This window comes from Pleurodeles waltl, chromosome 8 (assembly GCF_031143425.1).
Source record: "Pleurodeles waltl isolate 20211129_DDA chromosome 8, aPleWal1.hap1.20221129, whole genome shotgun sequence".
NCBI lineage: Eukaryota > Metazoa > Chordata > Amphibia > Caudata > Salamandridae > Pleurodeles > Pleurodeles waltl.
This window is the reverse complement of record NC_090447.1, coordinates 317,904,738-317,927,026: the sequence shown is the minus strand read 5'-3', so window position 1 is coordinate 317,927,026 and position 22,289 is coordinate 317,904,738.

Here is a 22,289-nt window from a genome sequence, read left to right as displayed (position 1 = left end):
TAGACTCGTAATACGGCTGGTGGTAAATCCGTCACTTTTCCGTCACTTTTGGGACGGATTAACACCTCCTCCAAAGTTAGAATAACCCCCTTTGTAACATTAAAGTTCCTGGGCCAAAACATATATACATCCTTTGAGTCATGACAAACAAAATGATTCAAATCTTTTTCCAGAGCTTTAACCATTTCAGACCTTGAAGAATCAAATATATTTTTCTAGAAATTTATCAGTAGGATATCAGGATTACCATTCAAATCAATAACACAAATTGGTAGGAAGGTGATGGTAGAAAGGTTTAGCGATCTCCTAGTGGAGACCAATACAAGAAGACCTCCTTTAGATCCACCCATATAGAATTGGGTGGCTGCGGTACAAAAAAATGGAAATCCATCAATCTCAAATATATTCCAAAGCCAAACTTCTTGAATACATACTATCTGAGCTTCATTCATATATCTTATCTAATGTTTTCATTTAGGTTCACCAGCTAATCTAGCTACATTTCAAGAAACTATACGTATTTATGACAGATCATCTTGACATACAACAAGTATGCCTTGACCCACAGCATACTGACCAGGATTTGAAAGTTGTACTCTGTAAGGTGAGAAATCCCCCTTAGAAGATTTAAAGTTAGCTTTGTATTATATTATAAGTCAATCAAGGCTGCTCATATCTTCTAGGGGTGCAAATCAGTTGCTTGTTAAAACGGCAGGTCTGACCCGGCATTCTATTGACTCCTTCACTTGAGTTATATTTTAGGGAGAGGAGAAGATGACGGGTCTTTAAAAAAGCACTCAATGGGACAGTTTTTATATTACCTCTTCTATGAGTATCCTGTGATTCTGCATGTGGAAAGGTCTTTAAGATAAACTCAAACAGATGGGGACTTCTAATATTCAGGATTATGTAGTCACCCTCTGATGTTTTTCTCAAATTTCGGATCTAACCGATTCTTCTCACCACCAGGATTTCTTCAAATAGCAACTTCACCACGGATATCCTTTGCACCAACCAGTGTATATCTTTATTTTTAAGTTCTCCCCAGGACTCCCTGTTTGTAGGCAACAGACCAGGGACCCCGGTTATTAGAATCACAATGTAAGGTGTAGTCTATGTCAGAAGATGGATTGCATCCTTTAAGAATTGCTGGCTTTGTTCCTCTTGTGGGTTAGGCACTCCAGGGAAACCCCCCTTCTAGAAGAAGCTTCAAATTGTTTTATAGTGTTCACAGTAGAGCATCATTTAGGGTATACAGGCTTGTTGGATTGTTCCTGTTCGTCCTCTTCTATAGTTATCTCCTTTAGGGGCACCCTCTATTGTGTTTAGGCCTCCAATTACAGCTTCATTACTATGTCTGCACCATAGTCTACTTGAGGCACCGTTCTGATTTTCTATTGAGCTCAGCACACTTGCTAGGCTTGTTTCAAGCTGTGTTAGTTTATGGGGAACTCCCTTCAGGGCAATTTTGACCATACATTCCAAAATTGTAATTCTCTCACTCATGGACTCAACATAAGAGGCTGGGTCTCCTCCCATAATATTTTGTTCCTGTTGGCTAATTGTTCTAGCTGGACCACTTTTCTCTTTAGCAGTGGTGGATTCAGTATTGAAGAAGAAAGAATTATAATTGGGGAGAGGGTCATTTGAAATACAAGGATTAGGTTTAGGAAATACCTTAGGTAATGCCGGCAGACAGTCCACAGTGCAACCTCCAAGGGTTTCCACTGTCACTAAAGCCTCAGAGACCGCCTGCTGCATACCTCCAGTCTATCTTGCACAACAACAATTTCATTATTTATCAGACATCACCCCTGAGTGGAAATGTTTAATAGAGTTTGAAGTGGGGACGCCATCAGGCACAGTTTGCTCCTGCTGGGGGACTTAACTACAATCCCCTGCATTCTTTGTGGCTGTGGAGGAGGCTGCTGATCGCAAGTACTGTGTGGGTGCATTAAAAAGCAGAGGAGATTCCTGCACCATGGGACGGCATTGGACAGAGATTGCTCCTACCAGGTGGCCCAGACTTCATTCCTCTGCGCTCCTTGAGGCTTGGGGAGGCGACTGTTGATGGCAACCATGTGGGCACATTAAAAAGCAGAAGAGAGTCCAGCAGTGTGGAATGCCATTAGACAGAGTTTGCTCCTGCTAGGGGTCCCAGACTACAATCCCCTGTACTCATTGTTGTTGAGGGAGGTGACTGCTGATCTCAAGCATCATGTCGATGCATAAAAAGTGAAGGAGATTCCCTGCAGCACAGGACATGAGGGGGGCGCTCCCGGGCGCAGGCCCGGCCAAAGACCGAGCCAAGAGTGGACCTGTCTGTGCCTGTAAGAGCCCGTAAGAAGCTGGGCTGAGCCATTCTCTTTTCATCTGGTCATAAACCCAGTAAGTTTGAACTTTTACACATCCTTATTTTTTTAATTACAAATGGGTAAAAGGTAAACAACAATGAAAGCTGGTAGAAAGAATTGTAATACTACAAATTTTAGTTTACTAGTGAATCTTGCACCTGACCAGGTATGCAGATGAGGCCAAAGATCAGTGCCAAGGTTTATACCTAAGCCCCATCACACAACAATGTTGTACAACACACAAGAGGAAAAAACAATCATGAACACATCTTCTTCGGAGTACACCCTTTCCCCCCCATATGGCCAAGGATCCCAAAAGTATGTTTAGAAATGGTTTGTGTACATGTGTGTGCAATGTTGTACCTCTGTTGAGGTGATGTGTCTGGACGCCTATAGTTTGTGATGAGATGAGAGAGATAGCATACTCTTTCTCATCTGCAGCAAGGACATGATTTTTTATAAAATGTTATTGTAAGTAATTAGGTTATTAGTTGAGGGGGATATGTACCCACCTCAAGTAATAATCTTAATCGGATGTATGATGGAACAACACATGATTATGTCATGCATGCCTTTACAATGCGGTCTCAACAATGACCTCCTCTTTACCATGCATGCCTTTACCACACATTCCTTTACAACAAATTTCATTGTAAAAGCATGTTTGGTAAAGGAACATGCGTAGTAAATTCTCACCCGCTTACACCCAATACCATACTCCTCCCAAGCCCTTAAAACTGCCCCTTCCACCCCCTGCCCTGAGCTCTAACACCCTCACCCTAAAAGTAACCCTGCCCTGTCCTAACAGCTACCACACACCACCCCCACCCTGAACCGTAAAACCTACCTCTCCCTGTTCTAAAACCTACCCGGACCCTTGCTTCCACCCTGAAGCTAAAACCTACTCCACCCTGTCCTAAACACTACCCCAACTCTCTGCCTTGAACCCTAAAACCTACCCGTCATGTCCTATAAACTACCCCAACCCCGCTGCCCCTACCATGTACCCTAAAACCAACCCTTCCCTGTCCAAAAACTACCCCAACCCCCACCCCACCCTGTACCCTAAAGCCTACCCCATGTCCTAAAAACTACCCTAAACCTTAAAACCTAACCCGCCCTGTCCTAAAAACTACCCCAACCCCCTGCCCCAATACCAGCCCCACTTACCTCTCTCTCCTCTGCTCTTTTCTGTTCCACCCAGACCACTTTCTCTGCTGTTACCACGCATATGCGTAGTAAACACATGCATGGTAAGTGCATGCATAGTAAACGCATATGCATAGTAATGGCAGAGTGGTTAATGTATAGCGTTGCATTGACCGCATTGTAAGTGATGTTTACCATCTCAATCGTGTCAGGGAGAACCACTGAAGTCAATAAATAAACCTGAACTCAACCCTCAGGTAGCTATAGCACATAGCAGATAGGCTTAACTAAAAGGCAATGTGTAAAATATTTATGCAGCACTAAAACAGTAATAAAGTGAAATGCAAAACAATTAAGTTCCCAAAATGAAGTACTAAAATAGAGTAAAATGTAATTAACAAAATTACAACAATCCAATAAGGGGAACCCAAGATATGACTTATAGTGCCAAGGAGCACAAAGTGCCAAAAATAGTCCATAGTTGCAGTAGAACAGAAGCAGTTAGATGTTAACTGTGATGGAAAGCTGGTCAGATACACTAACCAAGCTTGTCCTCCATAAAGATTTTTCCTTTTGACTCTGGTCCTTCAAGACCCAATCCACCACGTAAGTACACTGCTAATGCCCCTAATGCTAATGCAGTTGTGCGTCAAAAAGTATAAATATGGCCCTGAGTGTTTATAAAAGTGATTGACCATGAGAGCATGTAGGAGTCACTGAGTCAATGAGTGCATATATGATTCAATAAGTGAGCATCTGATTTGTGGATGTGTGACTGTGTGACTGTATAAGTGCATGTATGAGCGCATGAGTGCATGAGTGCATTTATGATTGAAATAGTGAGCATCTGATTGGTGGATGTGTGAGTGTGTGAGTGTGTGAGTGTATACGTGTATGTATAAGTGTGTAACTGCATGAGTTAATTTCTTAGTGATTGGTTGATTGTATGCATGAGTGAGTAATTGAGTGTATAGCTGTGTGCATTAGAGATTTATTGAGTGCATATATTGATAAGGGTTTGTGAGTGCATGAGTGCATGCACTGGTGACTAAGTGAGTCAATGAGTACATGCATGACTGAGGAAGTGAGTGTATGAGTATGTATGAATGATAGCCTAAGTGCATCTATTTGTGAGTGAGGAAGTGTTTGAGAGGATGTTTGTGTGAATGAGTGAGTGCATGAGTGCATGCATGGGTGGGTGACTGATTGTATCAGTGTAAGTATAAGTGAATCAATAAGTATATCACTGTATGTATGGGTCACTGAGTGCATGATTGAGGCTTGTGTGAGTGACTGTCTTACTGTTACATGAGTGAATGAGTGAGTATATGTCTGCATGCATGAGTGACTGACTGACTGTATGGAGTCTGTATGGGAGATTGAGTGAATGTATCTATGATTAGTTAGTGAGTGCATGAGTGCAGGTATTGCTGAATGAGTGAGTAAATGAGTGCATGTATTTTAAATGAATGAGTATCTGAGTAGTCTGTGTGTGGCTAAGTGTATAAGTGAATGTGTGGTTGAGTGTATGAGTGCACGTGTGAGTGAGTGACTGATTGTATGAATGTTTGTAAAAGTGATTGCCAGAGTGCATTAGTGCATGCATAAGTGAGTGAGTGAACGCATGAGTGATATATGATTGAATGAGTGAGCATCTGATTGGTGGATGTGTGAGTGTATAAGTGTATGTGTGTGTGTGTGTAACTGCATGAGTGTATCTATTAGTAGTTGGTTGACTGTATACATGAGTGAGTAACTGAGTGTATAAGTATGTACATGGGAGATTTAGTGAGTGACTGTATTAATAAGTGTTTGTGAGTGAATGAGTACATGTATTGGTGAATGAGTGAGTCGAGTGCATGTATGACTGAATGATTGTCTGAGTGGTATGTGTGTGCTTAGTGAGTGTATAAGTGAATGTATGATTGAGTGAGTGAGTTTATGAGTGCATGTATGAGTGAGTGACTGAGTGTATGACTGTTTGTAGAAGTTATTGACTCAGTGCATGTATGAGTGACTGAATGCAAGAGTTTATGTATGATTGAATGAGTGAGCATCTGATTGATGGATGTGTGACTGTGTGAGTGTAAGTGCATGTATGGGTTTGGTAGTAACTGCATGAGTGCATCTCTTAGTGATTGAGTGTATTCATCAGTGAGTAACTGAGTGGATAACTGTGTGCATCAGAGATTTGGTGAGCGCATGTATTGGTATGTGTTTGTGTCTGCATGAGTGCCTGTATTTGTGCATTTGGGAATAAATATGTGGGTGAGAGAGTGACTGTATGACTGTTGCATAGGTGTGACAGTGAGTGTATGAATACTGTATGGGTGAGTGCATGAGTATTCTATGCATCAGTGAATGAATATACTGATGCTTTATAGGTGAGTGGGTGAGACTAGGGATGGTGCATGGGTTACAGAGTGTGTGTAGATAAGTTCAGATATAGTGGAGTAAGTGCATGATAGCTGCATTGATAAGATAATACTTTTATCAGTGGTATACAGATGTGAGAGTCTCTGTATGAGTGTTGCATATGTATGGTTGCTGTATGGCTCAGGGTGCAAAAGGTGCATGCAAACCTTTCTGTTTGTATGAGTATATGTATAAATGGCTGAATGTGTGATTGGTGATTGTGTGGTTGACTGACACAATAAGTGTGTGAATGAGTGAATGTGTAACTGTTGTATAACTCATCAACTATATGAGTACTAGAATGGGTGAGTAACTAAATAGAAAAATTGAGAAACAGTGATTATAACAGTGTATGACTGCTTGTATATAAAAGTAAGAGAGTGCATGAGTGATATTGTTGCATATTCACTGAGTGGATTAGTGCACATATGGCTGAGTGAATCACTACTGCATAAGTGATACAGTGAATGTATGACTGGTAAATGAGTGTGTGACTGTGTTGAAGACTGCTATATGCAGCAGTGAACAAATATATAGATGGGAGTGGCTGGTGAGATATATTCCACATGCATGAGTCACTATGTATATCTCTGAATGTACAGGTGAGTTAGTGCACAACTGATCCATGATAAACTGAGTCTATAATGGTGTGTATGACTGAATAAGTGGCTGGATAAGTGGAATAAGTGTATGACTGTTTGTATAGGTGACTTATTGAGTTAATAGTGTATTGGTGATTGTTTCAGTGTCACTGTTTGGTTGCATAAATGAGATAGGGATGAGTAGTCTTTACACAATTGAGTGAATGTGTGAATGCACAAATGGCTGAGAGAGTGAATGTATGAACGGTACATAGATGAGACAGTGAACGCATTTCTGCTATATGGGTGTGTAGCTGTTTGCAAGAGTGCTGTATGTGTCATTTAATGAATGTATGGCTGGTCTACGTATACGTAGATGAGGGTACAAATGGTACATGGGTGGCTTGCTCTGTGTATGAATTCATGTATAGATGAAAAAGTGCATAAGTGGTCCATACGTGATTCACTGAGTCGATTAGTGTTTGTATAGATGAATAAGTGAATCCATAATTGTGTGTAAGAGAATATGCAAGTGTATACATAGTTGTACGGGTAACTGAGTTTGTGAATGGTTTAATAGAAGTTTGAATTTCTGATACGTATAAATGCAATGATTTAGTATACATTTTTTAATATTTTTCACAGTTTTCAGCTTTTATACTTCTTCACCGTATAATAATGGTTTGTATAGAGCTTCATCTTTGAACAGCGGGGAAAAAAATAGACAGTGAATTGCCCAAAAAAAACAATATGCACAGTACATCACTGCAAATAAGTGAGAATATGCATTGCACTCACTATGTTTCTTCTACTAGATGCTTTGTTCTTTACTTACTACAGTAATGTAGAGAATTTGATTTTAATGTTATTCTTGTTATTCTTGAGCAATAATATCTGGTACAATATCACCAATAAATAACAAATATTACAATACTAGATGTTCATAATCCATATACATATAATATTTGAATTTGTAGGCTTTTCTTGAATATGAAAGTGTAATTTGTTTTGCAGATACAAAAGTGAACTAGTTTCCATTGTTTAAGAAACATTTATGTTTCAACTTAGAGGTACTTTAATTTCAGTATATTTTTGTAGATTTACAGTTTCATAATAGAGTGTTGTAGAACTTTTATGGATTAACTTTCCTTTAGCATGTTGAAAGGACTTTTCAGTTCTGACAATGTATTTAAAACAGATTACCCTTAACAGGCTGAATATTATCTGAAGATTGTATAGTAAAATAGCAAGTATGTTAGTTTTATTGTCCATAATTTTTCTTAGAACTTTGGTTGAAGAAAAAGAACATATGGGTTTGGTAGTTTGTAGAGAAGCTTTTGTTTGTATGTTAGGTTGATATTGTTGCATTCTGTCCATACAGTTTTACTTGTTAAATATACAGTGTAGTGTCCAGATGTGGTAGTAACTACTTTATGAAAGATGATAGCTAAGGTTGTAAAAGTTCTTCCTCATAGCGATAGTTGTCCAGCTTTAAAGTTTGTAATTAGAGTTTCCAATTTTGTACCATCTGCTCTACACCATTGTAGCATTACTAATATATATTGTCCTATTCTTTGTAGAAATAGTGTACACAGCAATTCTGATCTACAGTTTGGGCAGGTCATATTTTGGAAAGCATTTTTGGACAGATTTTGAAAATCTACAGTTCTGCAATCAGGTAAAATTAGGTACAGACATCTCTTGGAGAGGATGTTAGAACTTGATGTAAAAGAGCAGTCTTCACAGTCATGATTCCATTTGTAACTCACTCCAAAAATGTCATCAATATTAGCTTGCTCTTCTTCTAAGACTCCAAGCAACATCATAATGAATTCTTGGGCGTCTTGTTGAGTGTTCAGAGTAAACATCAAGGATCCAGTGCACAAATCTATAAGATCATGGATGCTAGAAGCTGAGTGTAGTACATTTTTGTATTCGTCTTCTGTTCCTTTTCATTTACTATATGTGGTGAATGGAATAGTACATTGAGAATGACATTGACATAGCAGTTGACATCTGAACTGTTTTCCAATTGATAAACTACAATTTCACTGTTATTTTCAAGTTTTCTCTTCTTTCTTCTCGCTATGTCATCTTTCTGTTCTTTATTTGTTTCAACATCTGTAGATTGTTTAATAATCTTTCATTTTGAACAGAGTATTTGTTTTTCATGAATTGGATACTGCCCTAAGTGAGGAGCACATAGAGATCTTAACCGATTATGTTCTTTTACACAGGCAAGGTCACCACTAACTTTACTATTATCAAACTCAACAACAATCCAGACAAAGTTCTAATTTGCGACAGTGCTACATATGACATTCCTTCTTTAAATTCAGAAGTACGAACATTAACCAAAGCTGAATCTAGGTTTAAGCTTTGAGATTTATGGATGGTTACTGCATATGCTAAAAACAGTGGAAACTTTTACCTTTGGATGTATAAGTCTTTTACAAGTAAATACCAGGCAACACACCGGCCAATCTTCTTTACATCAGATGTGTGATCAAATAATATTCCTAAGAATTCCACGTCATCTCTATTTGGAAAATTAATAAATTGCACAACTTTACCCTTTTCACCATTGACTAAGCCTTCTTCAACATTCAAATTGCGACTTAAAATAATGTGAAGTTTTTGCAGACACGCAAACACTTTTCTAATCCTGCTGATATTGGGACAGATTGCTCCATAGAATCCAATTTTGCTTGAAGTTTGTCTGTGAGCAGTATAGTCTCTCCTTGGTGTTCCATTTTATTTATAGCTCTAATTTCCCCAAAAATTATCTTTTTCCAGCTGCGGTAATTTTTCATTACACTTTGCACACTCTACAAGTGTTGGTAATAAACAAATTATAGAATTGTTTTTTTTAATAAAATTGAACATTACCTGTGTTGCAGTTGTACCAGATGGAAATAGATTCCTGAACAGGTGACTTTCTAAAGCATGTTTGCCTGCTTCTGTGAGAAATCCTACTCTAATGTCTTTCAATATTTCTCCTTATTGTATGTTAGACGTGTACCGCATGTTCTGAACTAATTCTTTGTATTCAAAATGTAACCAAATATTTACATTTCCAATAATTCCAAGAGAATTCCTTGTGCCATTATGTAGAAGTGTTTTAAAAATTGGTTACCTTTTATAGGTGTGAGTTGGAGTAGGTCTCCAAACACAATTACACGTTTTCCTTCAAAGAGCACATCGTAGATTGTCCTTAATTCGTGCTGCATCCTTAAAAGTAAAAAAGCAAGCATTATGTTTGATACCATACTGACTTCATCAACAATAAGAAGAATAATTTTTTTTAATACTATTGATACCTCATGACAGGCATCTCCAGATAATTTCTGATATTCAAATTTGTTATGGTGTTCAACAGGAAGCATAAGTAGTCGATGTAATGTAATGCCTTTAATGTTATGAGCAGCTAATCCTGTTGGGGCTGTTACAACACATGACAAGTTTGAATCAGTAGTTGAAGAAAAGTAATAAGAACTTTAAATCCAGTACCAGCTTGTCCACTGATGTACAATAATATTGGTTTCTATATAAAACACTCACACTGTTTTTTGTCGTGAAGAAATCCATGTTCGATTTTATTTTTAACTTTGTTGTAAATATCTCTTTGTTTATTGTTCAATTGTAGTACTCAATGTTCTAAATCCACAGTTTCCTCTCTTTCCTGCTGCATGGCAATCTCCACTTCATTCATTGCTATAGCTGCTTCATTTGGAATTACTGATTCTCCAAGAGGATCTTGACTTCCTATGGTAGAGCTTTGACTGCTTTGTGAATTGTCCTTAGCTATTTCATCAGCAATAGTTTCTTCTTGTGCAATCTCATCTTTTAACATCTGCCAATCTTTAGGAAATATTGAACACTCAATTGTACCTTTTACAGCATTAAACAAATCTTCATAACAGTCATACTGACCAAGTAGTTCTGATTAATTTCACCAAGATTTAAACAGTTTTAAATTCCTTCTTGTCTGGAGTTTGACAACTAAGCTTCTTATGATTGATTAGATATCCCTTGTTATGTTGCACCAAACAACCATCACATCCAGTAACTGGAAATCGTCCTTCTTCAGTGTTCTCAGAAACATTGCTTCTATATTTGTAATGCTGAAGTATTTCATATAGACACACATTTTAAAGATGGACACTTCTTCTAGGGTAGTATGTATCCAACATGTTACTCTTCAAAAAATCTGTGCTGTCAGGATCAATTTGATCAAGATACTGTATTTTTGGAAACGTCTTTAATACTTTATTACGACTAGTAGCAAGGCCTAAGCTTACCCACACAACTTCTCATGATTTTGAGAACAAACTTGCAGAACTCAACCTGTCTGCACATTCATAAGATCCTATTTCCCTGTGTGACAACATTTTTAAACTGAAACTGTACAATTTCTTAGTGATTCTGTTTTCTGCTGAAATGTCTTCCCACGTTTCTTTCATTTCGCTCTTCTCCACTTTTGTTATGTAAGAAGTGACGTAACGAGCTACAGCAATAGAGTTATCTGCAGCAAATTAGATGTTCATATTTGCATTCCACATTTTTAAAATTACAAGGTTGTAGTCATTAATATATTTTGATGCTTCAGTTCTTTTGAGGTTGCATGTCTTCTTGGGTGATTTCCTTGTCAAGGTGTGTCTCACTGCAGCCAAAAAGCTATTTACTGTTCCTTCTGAGATGACTGGTCAAGGGAATCCAAAGTGACATTGAGTATAAAATTTTGCCTTTGATCTATATTTTCGTTGACAGCATTTACCACACCTATAAGTTTGAAATCTGAGAACTTGTTTTCTTGACCGTTTATCAGAATTTTCTTTTGTATTGAACATGAGACATACTGTTCTATGAAAGTCAACACAGACTTGTCAGTTTCTGTTCAAAATTTTGGAGCATCTTTTATCCACAACAGCATGTGACTATGTGGAGCACCTCTAGCTTGGTACTCCTTACGCCAAAAGAAATCAGTGACTTTGTCAAGAGGTTGATTTGTTTTATTGCAGTTGAAAGCCATCACTGCTTAAAATTGATGATTAAAGTATCTACAAACATTTGCAGGATCCAATGTATACAGTTCTCCTGGTGTTTTCAGATTGCTATTTCTTAAGTTTGAGTTTCTCTGTCTTAAAAAATCAAGGAGATCATCCTATGCATACTCTGCACAACTTAGTGTTACAAACCAAGTAGGTGACCCTAGATTCCTCAACATACCTTTCTGGTCACCATGGCTACAATACCAATATTTTTTAGTACCACGTCATCAAATTAATTAAGTTGTGCTCAATGTGTTAATCTTTCCCATTAACTTTATCAACAAATTCCCTTGCTGTCAGATTCTCGAGTTGAACTCCTGTTTTTTAGAATGAGATTTCCGGCATAGGATAATCCAGACAAATCACTCTCAAAAAGTAGATGAAATATATAAGGAATACTCTGACAAAATCTAGCATCCTCTGAATATAGTCTGGTTGATCTGTACTCAGATGCTGGTATTTATAGACTATGTTCATTGTACCTTCCTCCTATTCCTGCAGGAAACAGGTGATAGAAACATTGAGTTTGTAAACATTTCTCCCACACACTTATTGAACTTCCTTGTGCTTTATTCATTTGAAATAGATCAATAGCATCTCAGGTAAGTAGAATGAAGAGGACAAATACTGTAGTGTGCATAAATTTGGTCAATTTTTGATTGATCCACTTGATTCTACTGTATTATCACCTATATGTGAAAATTTTGTAGAGAGTCTAAGGCCCATATTTATACTTTTCTAGTGCTACATTTGCATCATTTGTTGACACAAAGCCAGCGCAAACTTACAAAATTCAATTATATTTTGTAAGTTTGCACTGCTTTTGCGTCAAAAAAAGACGCAAACGTGGCGATAAAAAAGTATAAATACAGGCCTAAGTCTTTATAATAAATGTTATGTTGTAACAGATAAAGGGCCTGATTATGACTTTGGTAAATGGGATACTCCGTCGGACACGTGACGGATATCCCGTCCGCCATTTTACAAGTTCCATAGGATGTAATGGAACTTGTAATATGGCGGACGGGATATCCTTCACATTTGTGATGGAGTATCCCATCCACTAAGGTCATAATCAGGCCCATAATTTTACTTTCTTAACTTTGCTTACATCTACCAACTCTTGCCAAAATTTTTTTATTCTTAGAAGGTACACCATTCACTAGAATTATGAGTTCTTCCTCACAATCTCTTTCTACACCAAAAATTTGAACATTGTGCTTAAAATCTAATGGCAAGTAAACTCTACCTTTTAGATACTTTTGGAGCTTAGTTGGTGGCAACGTTCCTGATTTTGGTTCCATACGCACAATTGTTTGAAATGGATGTACACATTGTATATTTATAGAGTCATACACATTCTAATCTTGCAATTCAGGTGGAATACAAACTAATTCTAATTTATTATATACTTCATTAGCTGGCATTTTGTTATCCTGTAATTTATTATAACAATACTTAGGCCCTCATTACAACCCTGGCAGTCTGTGATAAAGCGGCGGTAATACCGCCAACAGGCCGGCGGTAACAAAAATTGAATTATGACCACGGCAGAAACCGCTCAGACAAACAGGCACTTTAATACACAGACCGCTACTACGGAATAAACAAGCACCACGGCGGTAACCGCCAACAGCTAGGTGGAAGATAATATACTGCCCACACTCTTATGACTGGCCTATCCTCCACCTTTTCAGTGGCAGTACCAACAACATCAGAAGCCTGGTGGAAACAGATCTCAGAAGTCAAAGGACTCACCTGTGAAGACTCAGGGAACAACCACAACGTCATGGAGCCCAGGTTGCACATATTCCCCATGCTCGTATACCTTCTGCTGCATTATGAACATCAGCGCTGGCCAAGACGACCACGGTGAGTACTGCCGCCTAGCACACAAGGGAGGGGGGAGGAAAAAGAGAGTGACACACACACGCAACATGCACCACCCCCACCCCCAACACCATACACACAAACAGATGCAGTAACATTACATATTCTCACCGTACACCTCAGGAATAATGCATTGACAAAATGATTTGAAGAAAGTGAGTGTAATACGAAAAAATACTAGGAATAAGTGCATCAAAATCCAAATGTATACACATATTTACAAAAGTAGGGACACTGCCCAGTCCTCAATGTCCGTGGGCCACAGGGCCACATCACATAGGCCAAGGCCCCACCTCACCTCTGCAACAACACAGAGAGAACACTGCAGGGGCATCAGGTCGAAAATACACAGGCACCTCAGGGGGACGGGGAATGGGGGGGCACCTCAGCCGGAAGATGGTACAGTGCCAGTGGTCCTGGATGGGGCTACATGCCCACTGCTTGGTCCTGGGGAGTGCAAGGCCACAGTCTATCAAGTGGGTGGTTTGCCCATTGCTTGGTCCTGGGGAGTGCTATGTCACAGTCTCTCAAGTGGGTGGTTTGCCCACTGCTTGGTCCTGGGGAGTGCAAGACCACAGTCACTCAAGTGGGTGATTTTCCCACATGCTCTGGAGGGGGCAACATGCCCTGTGCTTGGTCCTGGGGAGTGCAAGGCCACAGTCCCCCAAGTGGGTGGTTTGCCCACTGCTTGGTCCTGGGAAGTGCAAGGCCACAGTCTCTCAAGTGGGTGGTTTGTCCACTGCTTGGTCCTGGGGAGTGCAAGGCCACAGTCTCTCAAGTGGGTGGTTTGCCCACTTGCTCTGGAGGGGGCAACGTGCCCTGTGCTTGGTCCTGGGGAGTGCTATGCTACAGTCTCTCAAGTGGGTGGTTTGCCCACTGCTTGGTCTTGGGGAGTGCAGGGCCACAGTCTCTCAAGTGGGTGGTTTGCCCACATGCTCTGGAGGGGGCAACATGCCCTGTGCTTGGTCCTGGGGAGTACAAGGCCACGGTCTCTCAAGTTGTTGGTTTGCCCACTGCTTGGTCCTGGGGAGTACAAGGCCACAGTATCTCAAGTGGGTGATTTGCCCACTGCTTGGTCCTGGGGAGTGCAAGGCCACAGTCTCTCTAGTGGGTGGCTACTTCCACTGGTTCTGGAGGGGGCATTGTGCCCGGTGTGCTTCATCCTGGGAAGGAAGGGGTGAGTGGATGGCTTCCTCCACTGGTTCTGGAGGGGGCATTGTTCCCGGTGTGCTTCATCCTGGGAAGGATGGTGTGAGTGGATGGCTTCTTCTACTGGTTCTGGACGGGGCATTGTGCCCGGTGTGCTTCATCCTGGGAAGGATTGGGTAAGTGGATGGCTTCTTCCACTGGTTCTGGAGGGGGCATTGTGCCCAGTGTGGTGCATCCTGGGAAGGATGGAGTGAGTGGATGGCTTCTTCCACTGGTTCTGGAGGGGGCATTGTGCCCAGTGTGCTTCATCCTGGGAATGATGGGGTGAGTGGATGGCTTCTTCCACTGGTTCCGGAGGGGGCATTGTGCCCAGTGTGCTTCATCCTCAGTGTGCTGCATCCTGGGAAGGATGGGGTGAGTGGATGGCTTCTACACTGATTCTGGAGGTGGCATTGTGCCCAGTGATGCAGATCGTGGGGAGTGCAAGGTCACGCTCTCTCAGCTGGGTGTTAGACTCACGGGATTTGCAGGGTCCAGGCCGCACAACAGCCCATGGATGCAGGACTCCACACTGCCCGCCTGCAGTGGCGGTGCAGGTGTTGGTGCTCCCAGTGGTGGGGGGAGGCTCCAGCCCTTCCCCTGCAGCCTTGGACAGCTGCCCACTGGGGCTGCTGGCAGTTGTGCAGGTGTCAGTGCTGGCAGTGGTGGGGGGAGGCTCCAGACCTTCCCCTGCAGCCTCGGGCGGCTGCTCACTGGGGCTGGTGGTGGCAGTGCTGCTGGCAGTGCTGGTGGCGGTGCTGGTGGCTGTGCTGGTGATGGCATTTGTGGAGAGAGGCGCCAGCCCTTCCCCTGCAGCCTCGAATGGCTGCTCACTGGGGCTGCTGCTGCTGGCGTCGGTGCTGGTGGTGGGGCTGGCAGTGGTGGGGGGAGGCTTCAGCCCTTCCCCTGCAGCCTCGGATGGCTGATCCATCATGGTTGTTGGTGGGGACTCTGACTGAGTCACAGCACCAGGCCTCTTGTCCTTTTTGCCTGCTGGTACAGGCCCCTTGCTCTTCCTGTCAGCAGCCGGGGATTGCCCCTTGCCCTTCCCTGTAGCAGATGGTAGTGTCTCCTTGCCCTTCCTAGACGCTGCTGGTGCAGGCACCCTTTCAGTGTGGCTGCCTGGCGCCAGGGATCCTCTCCCATCTGCAGTAGCTGTCGACAATACTGTGGCCGTGGACTGGGTGGCTGAGGCGCTCGCCTGTGTTCTGACCACCCTGGCCCAACATGAAGGACGAGGGGGGGGAGTGGTAGGGAAGAGGTCAACGGTGGAGAGGAAAAGCTTCTTAGGGACATTGGGGCGGGAAGAGGAGTGGAGGAGTAGAGGAAGCGGAAGTGGTTGTAGGAGGTGTCTGTTTGCTGATTTTGGGTGCAGGTGCATGGGCTGGATGCTGTTGTGAGGTGGATGGCTGTTGTGTGTCTGAGTGCTTGCGCTTGTGTACTTTGGGAGGAGGGGGCACAGACACAGTGGGAGAGGACACAGGGGACGTGTACATTAATGTGGGGGTGGTGACTGCCAGTGAGGGGCGTGTAGTGATAGGCATGATGGTGGTAGTGGATGAGGATGTAGTGCATGCAGGTGTGAGTGTAGACTCTACTGGGGGGGAGGTGGACGAGGAGGAGGAGGGGGACTCAGTGGAGGCAGTGGATGTTGGTATGTCTGATTCTGGATGGTGTTTGTGTGAGTGCCTGTGGGATGATGTGTGGTGCTTGTGTTTGCTGAACCCCTCCTATGTGTTGTCCTGTGTGCATGCTCGTCTGCCTGTGTGCTTGGGATAGGTTGGGTTTGAGGGGAATGGGATTGGGTAGAGGAAGTTGGAGGGGGGAGGCCAGAAACAGGGACAATTGCTGCCATCAGGGAGGAGGCCAAAACCTGGATTGATCTCTGTTGGGCCGCCATGCCAGAGTGAATGCCCTCCAGGAATGAATTAGTCAGTTGCAAATGGGCTGGCAGCTCCTGGATGGCATTCATAATGGTTAACTGCCCAACAGAGATGGATCGCAGGAGGTCAATAGCCTCCTCACTCAGGGCAGCAGGGCTAACTGGGGCAGGGCCTGAGGTGCCTGGGGTGAAGAAGATGCCCACCCTCATGGGTGAGCGGGCACGGGAAACACGCTGAGGGGCTGCTGGGAGGACGGTGCTGGTACGGGGTGGTGGCTGTACCTGTAGTTGTGGTGGGCACAGAGGTGTCCGCCACCACCAGGGAGCTTCCATCGGAGGAGGTATCATTGTCCGAACTGTCCCCTCTAGTCTCTGCTGTGGTTCTCTCCTCGCCCTTCGTCCCACTGGTGCCCTCACCATCGATGGATTCTGCCTCTTGCGCCCTGTGGGATGCAGCTCTCCCCGCCGCCGGTGCCTTTGCTCCTCCGCCAGATGATGCTAATGCACATAAGGACAGGGTGACAAGGGGGGGAGAGGCGAAGAATACACTTGGTCAATGGCGGCAACAACACCACCGTTGGCGTACACAGCACACTCACACAGGGAACAGCCCTCCGCACTAGGCAATGCACTAACAGTCACAATGTTAGTCACCAGCCCATGTTGAGACCTACCCTGCAATGTCCAGCCTGGCCTAGGGGCACCCACAGGCCCACATCCCCCACCCGGATGCCACCCCACCACGCGCAAATAGTAATCAGGGCACTGTACTCACCCCCTTGTGACTGCTTTGATGCCCCCAAGCGCCCATCCAGCTCCAGGTAGACCACCGCCAGTATGGTCATCAGGGGGGTCAGGGTTCGATAGACACTCCTTCCTCGTTGGGAGGTCATCCCCAGCTAGGCCTCCGCCGTCTTCCGTGCCCAGTATCTCAGGTCCTCCCACTGTTTGCGACAGTGGGTGCTCCTCCTGCCGTAAACCCTCAGGGTCTGCACGTCCTTGGCGTTGGCATGCCATATACCCTTTTTCTGATAGGCGCTGACCGTCCTGCCTGTTACACTCATGGCCCACCATCGCCCTCACAACCCCTTCTGCACAGACATGGCCCACCGTACATGCAGCACGCTGCCCCGTGCCCTTCCACCAACCCCCCCTACATGAGGCCTTCACACACACCACTCCATGCATCATGCTCAAAGTGTACTCACCTGTTGGTCTGGAGGCCCATACAGCATTCGGTACTGGGGTAGGACCCCATCCACCAATCGCTCCAACTCCGCTGTTGTGAAGGCAGGGGTCCTTTCCCCAGTGACACGAGCCATGGTAGGTTCCAGACACAGGTCACAGCAGCACATGCAGTGTAGGTCCTCTCCTGTTGAAGGTCATATAGCAAGTGAGTGAACAGATAGAAAATGGCAGTCACGTCCGTGGCAGTGCATACCCATAAGGCCCAATGTTAACCAATAAGGAGTTGCACAGCGGTTTTCGACCGCCTCCTGCAACAGCCCACAACAGCCCACAACATCTGTGCAATATAAAATCATTTCCAAATGTCCCTCCTAACAGGACAGGCGGACGCCATTTCGGGGGGGGGGGCAGGCCACGGCACCTAACTGCGTCACAGTACACATAAGAACCATTTGGGCCTATCCAACAATATATTGTTATAGTCACAACATACAATGAAGTGTAGTGTTTGGAAATATGGGATAATGACCAGCTGCTAACCATTTTGCCCCCTAGATTGCAACCTCTGTGGATGAATAGGAGATGGAGACATTCCCCCTGTGTACAGGCCCCTGGTGGACTTGGCAACAATGGAGGACAGGCACATTATCCCCACCTATAGACTGGACAGGGCCACACTCACAGAGCTGTGTGCCCAATTAGAGCCTGACCTGATATCTGCTATCCGCCACCCGACAGGGATACCCCCTCTTGTGCAAGTGCTATCAGTGCTTCATTTCTTGGCAACTGGTTCTTTCCAAGTGACAGTGGGCTTGGCAGCAGGAATGTCACAGCAAATGTTCTCAATAGTGCTGACCATGGTGTTGTCTACCCTGATTAAACACATGTGCAGCTACATCGTCTTCTCGCAGGTGGAGGATCTGGCCACAGTGAATGCTGTGGCTATTGATGGTACACATATTGCATTTGTCCCCTGCCCCCCCGGAGAAACGAACAGGTGTTCAGAAATCGAAAGAGCTTTCACTCTATGAATGTGCAGATAGTGTGCTTGGCGGACCAGTACATCTCCCATGTCAATGCAAGGTACCCTGGGTCTTTCCATGATGCCTTTATCCTGAGGAATAGCAGCATCCCATATGTGATGGCTCAACTCCAGAGGCACAGGGTGTGGCTAATAGGTGAGCCCTGGTTCCTACCCAGTGGATGTTGGTGTATGGGTATGGTGTGGGCCCTAAGGGTGATTGTGTGGCTAACAGTTGTCCCTTGATATTTGCAGGTGACTCTGGTTACCCAAACCTCTCATGGCTACTGACCCCTTTGAGGAATCCCAGGACAAGGGCAGAGGAACGTTACAATGAGGCACATGGGCGAACAAGAGAATCATAGAGAGGACATTTGGCTTCCTGAAGGCTAGGTTTCGTTGCCTCCATCTGACAGGTGGTTCCCTGTGCTACTCACCCAAGAAGGTCTGCCAGATCATTGTGGCATGCAGTATGTTGCACAACCTTGCCTTACGTCGCCAGGTGCCTTTTCTGCAGGAGGATGAGGCTGGAGATGGGCGTGTGGCAGCAGTGGACCCTGTGGACAGTGAAGATGAGGCGGCAGAGGAAGAGAACAACAGAAGTGCAATCATTTGATAATACTTCCAATGACACACAGGTAAGACAGTGTAACTTCACATTTAAATGACTGTTTTGTGTTTGACATTGTCACTGGCAGGCTGATTTTCCCACTTCTATGGCCACTCACTGTACCCTTTGGCATCTCTATTTGCAGATTATTTAGCCCCACTGTCGCTCCGGGTGTGTTGACTGCAGCCAACTACAGGTCATTCCTATGTATACATTACTGTACATTTGTATTGCAGTGTTTAAAGCTTGTTAAACAATTACAAAGTTCAATCATTTGACAGACTCCATACGTATTTTTTCAACTGGTGTTTATTTAAGTGCTAATAAGTAGAAGGGGATGTGCAATGGGCTGGGGTGATGGTGGAGGAAAGTCCAGGGTAGAGTCCAGTCTATGTGGATCACAGGTGCATTGTCCAAGGGGGCATAGGAAGTGGAGAATTGGCAGTTCAAGGTGGACAGGGTGACAGAGTGGGACACAAGGGTGACCTTCAGGAGAGTCTTATTTCCTGGTGGGGGTCTTGGCAAAAGTCTCTGGCTTCTGCCTGGATCACAGGGACCGTTTGCGGTGTGGTTCTCCTTCTGCAGGTGGAGGGGTGCTGGTGGCCTGTTTGTCCTGTGTCGGGGTATCCTGTCCACTAGCGGAGGTGGAGGGCTGATCATCGGTTTGGCTAGTGGTAGGGGCCTGGTGATGTGCCACTGGCTCCCTCAAAGTGTTGGCCATGTCTGCCAGCACCCCTGCAATGGAGACCAGGGTGGTGTTAATGGACTTCAAGTCCTCCCTGATCCCCAGATACTGTTCCTCCTGCAGCTGCTGGTTCTCCTGCAACTTGTCCAGTATCTGGCCCATTGTCTCCTGGGAATGGTGGTAAGCTCCCAGGATCTTGGTGAGTGACTCCTGGAGAGTCGGTTCCCTGGGCCTGTCCTCCCCCTGTCGCACAGCAGTCCTCCCAGCTTCTGTGTTGTCCTGTGCCTCTCTCCCCTGAACCGTGTGCCCAATGCCACTGACCCCAGGTCCCTGATCGTCCTGTGTTTGTGGGGTGGCCTGGAGTCCCTGTAGTGGTGGATACATTGCTGATAGACGTGTCCTGGGGACAGAGGAGGGAGGCTCTGTGGTGGTATGGGACTGTGCCTGGGTACCTGACTGTCCGGAGATCCCTGATGGGCCAGGTTGGTCATCCAGATCCAAGCGTCCAGAGCAGCTGTCATCACTGTGGGCCTCTTCTGGGGGTGGACTGGATGTTGCTGGCACCTCCTCTCCGGTGATGTTGGCTGGGGGACCTATGGGGATGTGTATGTAGTGTTATTGTTTATGCGTGTGACATCTTGTGCATGGGTGTGTTGCCCTCTAAGGTTGTTATTTCCCTGGCAGCTTTGCCTTGTGTGAGTAGTTATTTGGTGGGCTTGCTGTTTCCCTCTAGTGTGCATGCTTTAGTAATAGGTGTCCATGTGTCAGAGTCACCAGATCCTCGGGGTCTGTGCACGTTCCCAACACGTCCACCACTGAACAGCTCCAAGACTCTGATAGATAAATCACAGAGGCTGAGAGAGTTCAAGAGGGGAAGAGGGGATTAGGAAGGGAACAGCTGGGAAGGAGGCCAGTAGTAAGAAAAAGGTTAGAACACACAATATGAAAATTATATCTCCTCAAATCAATACTAGACTATGATTCTAAGCCTAGTCATTCTGAAAACATGAACAATCTAAGAATTAAGTTTAAAATGGCTAAGTTTCAAGATGGCCGGATACCTGTAAGGGAATCAAGATGAATTAAATGAAAACTTTCTTATTCAAATACTTTCCTTTACATGAGAATCAGAAAAACATTCTGACTAAATTTTAAACCAGTCATATAAATCCTGTTTTGAGAATGCATACTAGGACCATACAATATTGCATCTAGAAACTCTGGCCTTCTGGGTACTCTTAAAATGTTTCAACACAAATTGCGCATATATATCTGCAATATGCGCAATTTATGTTGAAACATTTTAAGAGTACACAGAAGGCCAGAGTTTCTAGATGCAATATTGTATGGTCCTAGTATGCATTCTCAAAACAGGATTTATATGACTGGTTTAAAGTTTAGTCAGAATGTTTATATATATATCTGCAATATGCGCAATTTGTGTTGAAACATTTTAAGAGTACACAGAAGGCCAGAGTTTCTAGATGCAATATTGTATGGTCCTAGTATGCATTCTCAAAACAGGATTTATATGACTGGTTTAAAATTTAGTCAGAATATATATATATATATATATATATATATATATATATATATAGTAAACACCATAAAAGGATTGTTCACCATGAATAACACAATATGGATTCAGGAAACAAATCACATAACTTGTCATCCCGAATATTACATAATAAATATCTTAGAAAAGTGGCATACAATAAACAACATGAATTGAACTTGAGGAGAGAATTGTGCGTCTTGCTGATTCGAGTGTCACCATGTAAAATACCAAGAAATGGTAGCACGCAATGAATATCAAAGACAAATCATCATTAAACGAATTGCGCATCTTGCCGATTCGTAAAACACGATGTAAATGCCAAGAAATAACAGCTCACAATGAATACCAAGATCAAAGTACAATGAAACGAATCGCGCTTCTTTTGCCGATTCTTAAGCCACCATGTAAATGTCAAGAAATGGTAGCGCGCAATGAACAACAAAGTTAAATCCTCATGAAACGAATTGCGCGTCTAGCCAATTCGTAAGACATCATGTAAATACCAAGAAATAGTAGCGCGCAATGGACAACAATGTTTAAACACCATAAAACGAATCGCGTGACTTGCCGATTCTTAAGCCACCATGCAAATGTCAAGAAATGGTAGCACGCAATGAATAACAAAGTCAAACCTTCATGAAACAAATCGCGCGTCTTGCCTATTTGTAAACTACCATATAAATGTCAAGAAATGGTAGAGCGCAAGTAATCCGTTAC